At 44.0% G+C, this 6,000-nt stretch overlaps 4 pseudogenes; all 4 read left to right on the top strand.

Annotated features, from left to right (window-relative positions):
• The first annotated feature begins 400 nt into the window (after positions 1-400).
• On the top strand, positions 401-671 carry LOC130289921 (U2 spliceosomal RNA; annotated as a pseudogene).
• Positions 672-2,160: 1,489 nt separating this feature from the next.
• LOC130289479 (U2 spliceosomal RNA) lies at positions 2,161-2,425 on the top strand (annotated as a pseudogene).
• A 1,483-nt stretch (positions 2,426-3,908) lies between these two features.
• Positions 3,909-4,170, top strand: LOC130289953 (U2 spliceosomal RNA; annotated as a pseudogene).
• Positions 4,171-5,648: 1,478 nt separating this feature from the next.
• LOC130289360 (U2 spliceosomal RNA) lies at positions 5,649-5,912 on the top strand (annotated as a pseudogene).
• The last annotated feature ends 88 nt before the right edge of the window (positions 5,913-6,000 follow it).

Below are 6,000 nucleotides of genomic sequence, written 5' to 3'. Positions count from 1 at the left end.
CGTTACAGTTGGTGTTATTCCATGTCGGAAGGACGCAGCTACAGCCAGTGGGGTAACTAGAGACAGGCAGGCAGCTATGTGCAACAAAGGTAGGCGTGTTGTTTTCATATGCAGATCTGAAATATTGTCTTATATGCAAGAGGAGGAGTGATGGGGGTTCAGGCAAAAGCCAGGCTATGGATTGCATTGCTAAATGCTCCATCAGAGTGCAATGGTCGCCTGTCCTTTTTTTAAGTGATGATGTGGGTTTAGCCTGTGCTGTATGTATGTATGGGTGGCTGACTGCCACCCACCCAGAAAGTGTATGGGAGGCTGGTGGCTGCCAGCCTTCCTTCCATTCCTATGAGTAATGTGAGTGCTCATGAAGGGGACATGGTTGAGGTCCACCCCTTTCCCGGTTATCCCCTCTAGGCCCTTTTGGCTTAGATCAAGTGTAAAAAAAGAAAGGATCTTGCGACAGATCGCATCCTGAGGCACGTTTTTTTTTTTTTTGTGTGAATACTTGCACTTGGGTGACTTGTGAGCACATACTGATACATACGTTCCCTATCTGGGGACCATAAATTAAATGGATTTTTGAGAAAGGGAGCTGATTTGGAAGCTTGCTTCTGTCGCCCTATGCATTGACCCGATGTGGCAGTATTCTTCGGGTAGTGAACAGTGCACCACCCATTCCAGTGTTAAACAAGAAAGATTCTCATTTAATCCTCCGTGGGTGAGAATTTGAGTTTGTGAGAATTGGAGACCAAAATGATGAGTTGCACTGACTGGTTTATGAACGTCTATTCATTTAGCGTTTTTAATGACCATGTTTGCACACTGATTGGTGTAAAAAAATAAAATAAAACTAAATAATAATAATCTAGCACACCTGTGCAGGTTTGACATGACATGACAGGTAGCTGTCTTGTGGGTGGTGCTGAATCCTGTTAAATGACATGAGGGTCTCATGCCTTACACAAGGGTGTGTGTCATTTGCTGTTGCTTGACCATGCATTGGTTTCTGTGGTCATGTGAATGATAAAAACAAAATTTACCATACATTGATGGATGGGAAATCCGCCGTGAGGCATTTGTTTTTAGAAACTGCTGCTCACAACCAATGTTGCAATGGAGTTGTCTCCATCTGCTGGTGGTATTGGATAGGCATTAGTGCTATGACAGGGTCTGAAGAAGAAGAAGAAGAAGACGGAAAAAAATATATATAAAAAGGAAAAAGAGAGAGAGAGAGAGAGGAGACTGACTTAGTGAGCGAGTGAGTGAGTGAGAGAGTGAGAGTGACGTGAGAGTGAATGAGTGAGTGAGTGAGTGATTGAGTGAGTGAGTGAGTGAGTGAGTGAGAACAAATGAGTTAAAGCAAGTGAGTGAGAGAGATCGAATGAATGAAAGTCTGAATGACAGAAGAAGAAAAAAGGATGAAGAAAGAAGCATGAAGAAAAAAAAAATGTATATGGAGGTTGCTGACATGAGTGCAATCTACAAAGCCGTTGAGGCTGATCCTCATGGAGGATTATTGCACCAGGACCCTTAGCACTTTTAAAATGCCATTCAATGCCACGGGCTAGATGTAAACTGCAGATGACCATGTTGTGGTAGTTACCATGGATACCAGAGTGATGTGTGAGCTAACACATAGGCCCAACAGATTCCAAGAAGGCCAGAATCACCACGGCACCACCATCGATTGTCAGGTCACCCGGATCAGCAAATACCAGAGTCCAAAATGATGCAGGTTTATACTGTTAATTTTCAGTTTATCGTTACAGTTGGTGTTATTCCATGTCGGGAAGGGACGCAGCTACAGCCAGTGGGGTAACTAGAGACAGGCAGGCAGCTATGTGCAACAATGGTAGGCGTGTTGTTTTCATATGCAGATCTGAAATATTGTCTTATATGCAAGAGGAGGAGTGATGGGGGTTCAGGCAAAAGCCAGGCTATGGATTGCATTGCTAAATGCTCCATCAGAGTGCAATGGTCGCCTGTCCTTTTTTTAAGTGATGATGTGGGTTTAGCCTGTGCTGTATGTATGTATGGGTGGCTGACTGCCACCCACCCAGAAAGTGTATGGGAGGCTGGTTGGCTGCCAGCCTTCCTTCCATTCCTATGAGTAATGTGAGTGCTCATGAAGGGGACATGGTTGGGTCCACCCCTTTCCCGGTTATCCCCTCTAGGCCTTTTGGCTTAGATCAAGTGTAAAAAAAGAAAGGATCTTGCGACAGATCGCATCCTGAGGCACGTTTTTTTTTGTGTGATACTTGCACTTGGGTGACTTGTGAGCACATACTGATACATACGTTCCCTATCTGGGGACCATAAATTAAATGGATTTTTGAGAAAGGGAGCTGATTTGGAAGCTTGCTTTCTGTCGCCCTATGCATTGACCCGATGTGGCAGTATCTTCGGGTAAGTGAACAGTGCACCACCCCATTCCAGTGTTTAAACAAGAAAGATTCTCATTTAATCCTCCGTGGGTGAGAATTTGAGTTGAGAATTGGAGACCAAACATGATGAGTTGCACTGACTGGTTTATGAACGTCTATTCATTTTAGCGTTTTAATGACCATGTTTGCACACTGATTGGTGTAAAAAAATAAAATAAAACTAAATAATAATAATCTAGCACACCTGTGCAGGTTTGACATGACATGACAGGGTAGCTGTCTTGTGGGTGGTGCTGAATCCTGTTAAATGACATGAGGGTCTCATGCCTATACACAAGGTGTGTCATTGCTGTTGCTTGACCATGCATTGGTTTCTGTGGTCAGTGAATGATAAAAACAAAATTTACCATACATTGATGGATGGGAAATCCGCCGTGAGGCATTTGTTTTTAGAAACTGCTGCTCACAACCAATGTTGCAATGGAGTGTCTCCATCTGCTGGTGGTATTGGAAAGGCATTAGTGCTATGACAGGGTCTGAAGAAGAAGAAGAAGAAGACGGAAAAAAATATATATAAAAAGAAAAAGAGAGAGAGAGAGAGAGAGAGACTGACTTAGTGAGCGAGTGAGTGAGAGAGTGAGGAGTGAGTGAGAGTGAATGAGTGAGTGAGTGATTGAGTTGAGTGAGTGATGTGAGTGAGTGAGTGAGAACAAATGAGTTTTAAAGCAAGTGAGTGAGAGAGATCGAATGAATGAAAGTCTGAATGACAGAAAGAAAAAAGGATGAAGAAAGAAGCATGAAGAAAAAAAAATGTATATGGACGTTGCTGACATGAGTGCAATCTACAAAGCCGTTGAGGCTGATCCTCATGGGAGGATTATTGCACCAGGACCCTTAGCACTTTTTAAATGCCATTCAATGCCACGGGCTAGATGTAAACTGCAGATGACCATGTTGTGGTAGTTACCATGGATACCCGAGTGATGTGTGAGCTAACACATAGGCCCAACAGATTCCAAGAAGGCCAGAATCACCAGCGGCACCACCATCGATTGTCAGGTCACCCGGATTCAGCAAATACCAGAGTCCAAATGATGCAGGTTATACTGTTAATTTTCAGTTTATCGTTACAGTTGGTGTTATTCCATGTCGGAAGGGACGCAGCTACAGCCAGTGGGGTAACTAGAGACAGGCAGGCAGCTATGTGCAACAAAGGTAGGCGTGTTGTTTTTCATATGCAGATCTGAAATATTGTCTTATATGCAAGAGGAGGAGTGATGGGGTTCAGGCAAAAGCCAGGCTAAGGATTGCATTGCTAAATGCTCCATCAGAGTGCAATGGTCGCCTGTCCTTTTTTTAAGTGATGATGTGGGTTTAGCCTGTGCTGTATGTATGTATGGGTGGCTGAGCTGCCACCCACCCAGAAAGTGTATGGGAGGCTGGTTGGCTGCCAGCCTTCCTTCCATTCCTATGAGTAATGTGAGTGCTCATGAAGGGGACATGGTTGGGGTCCACCCCTTTCCCGTTATCCCCTCTAGGCCTTTTGGCTTAGATCAAGTGTAAAAAAAGAAAGGATCTTGCGACAGATCGCATCCTGAGGCACGTTTTTTTTTGTGTGAATACTTGCACTTGGGTGACTTGTGAGCACATACTGATACATACGTTCCCTATCTGGGGACCATAAATTAATGGATTTTTGAGAAAGGGAGCTGATTGGAAGCTTGCTTCTGTCGCCCTATGCATTGACCCGATGGGGCAGTATCTTCGGGTAGTGAACAGTGCACCACCCCATTCCAGTGTTGAAACAAGAAAGATTCTCATTTAATCCTCCGTGGGTGAGAATTTGAGTTTGAGAATTGGAGACCAAAATGATGAGTTGCACTGACTGGTTTATGAACGTCTATTCATTTAGCGTTTTAATGACCATGTTTGCACACTGATTGGTGTAAAAAAATAAAATAAAACTAAATAATAATAATCTAGCACACCTGTGCAGGTTTTGACCATGACATGACAGGTAGCTGTCTTGTGGGTGGTGCTGGAAGTCCTGTTAAATGACATGAGGGTCGTCATGCCTATACACAAGGGTGTGTCATTGCCTGTTGCTTGACCATGCATTGGTTCTGTGGTCAGTGAATGATAAAAACAAAATTTACCATACATTGATGGATGGGAAATCCGCCGTGAGGCATTTGTTTTTAGAAACTGCTGCTCACAACCAATGTTGCAATGGAGGTGTCTCCATCTGCTGGTGGTATTGGAAAGGCATTAGTGCTATGACAGGGTCTGAAGAAGAAGAAGAAGAAGACGGAAAAAAATATATATAAAAAGAAAAAGAGAGAGAGAGAGGAGAGACTGACTTAGTGAGCGAGTGAGTGAGGAGAGTGAGAGTGAGTGAGAGTGAATGAGTGAGTGAGTGATTGAGTGAGTGAGTGAGTGAGTGAGTGAGAACAAATGAGTTAAAGCAAGTGAGTGAGAGAGATCGAATGAATGAAAGTCTGAATGACAGAAAGAAAAAAGGATGAAGAAAGAAGCATGAAGAAAAAAAAATGTATATGGAGTTGCTGACATGAGTGCAATCTACAAAGCCGTTGAGGCTGATCCTCATGGGAGGATTATTGCACCAGGACCCTTAGCACTTTTAAAATGCCATGCAATGCCACGGGCTAGATGTAAACTGCAGATGACCATGTTGTGGTAGTTACCATGGATACCAGAGTGATGTGTGAGCTAACACATAGGCCCAACAGATTCCAAGAAGGCCAGAATCACCAGCGGCACCACCATCGATTGTCAGGTCACCCGGATTCAGCAAATACCAGAGTCCAAAATGATGCAGGTTTATACTGTTAATTTTCAGTTTATCGTTACAGTTGGTGTTATTCCATGTCGGAAGGGACGCAGCTACAGCCAGTGGGGTAACTAGAGACAGGCAGGCAGCTATGTGCAACAAAGGTAGGCGTGTTGTTTTCATATGCAGATCTGAAATATTGTCTTATATGCAAGAGGAGGAGTGATGGGGGTTCAGGCAAAAGCCAGGCTATGGATTGCATTGCTAAATGCTCCATCAGAGTGCAATGGTCGCCTGTCCTTTTTTTAAGTGATGATGTGGGTTTAGCCTGTGCTGTATGTATGTATGGGTGGCTGACTGCCACCCAACCCAGAAAGTGTATGGGAGGCTGGTTGGCTGCCAGCCTTCCTTCCATTCCTATGAGTAATGTGAGTGCTCATGAAGGGGACATGGTTGGGTCCACCCCTTTCCCGGTTATCCCCTCTAGGCCTTTTGGCTTAGATCAAGTGTAAAAAAAGAAAGGATCTTGCGACAGATCGCATCCTGAGGCACGTTTTTTTTTTGTGTGAATACTTGCACTTGGGTGACTTGTGAGCACATACTGATACATACGTTCCCTATCTGGGGACCATAAATTAAATGGATTTTTGAGAAAGGGAGCTGATTTGAAGCTTGCTTCTGTCGCCCTATGCATTGACCCGATGTGGCAGTATCTTCGGGTAGTGAACAGTGCACCACCCCATTCCAGTGTTAAACAAGAAAGATTCTCATTTAATCCTCCGTGGGTGAGAATTTGAGTTTGAGAATTGGAGACCAAAATGATGAGTT

This window comes from Hyla sarda, chromosome 8 (genome assembly GCF_029499605.1).
Source record: "Hyla sarda isolate aHylSar1 chromosome 8, aHylSar1.hap1, whole genome shotgun sequence".
Classification (NCBI taxonomy): domain Eukaryota; kingdom Metazoa; phylum Chordata; class Amphibia; order Anura; family Hylidae; genus Hyla; species Hyla sarda.
The sequence above is the reverse complement of the archived record's forward strand: the minus strand, read 5'-3'. Positions and strand labels throughout refer to the sequence as shown.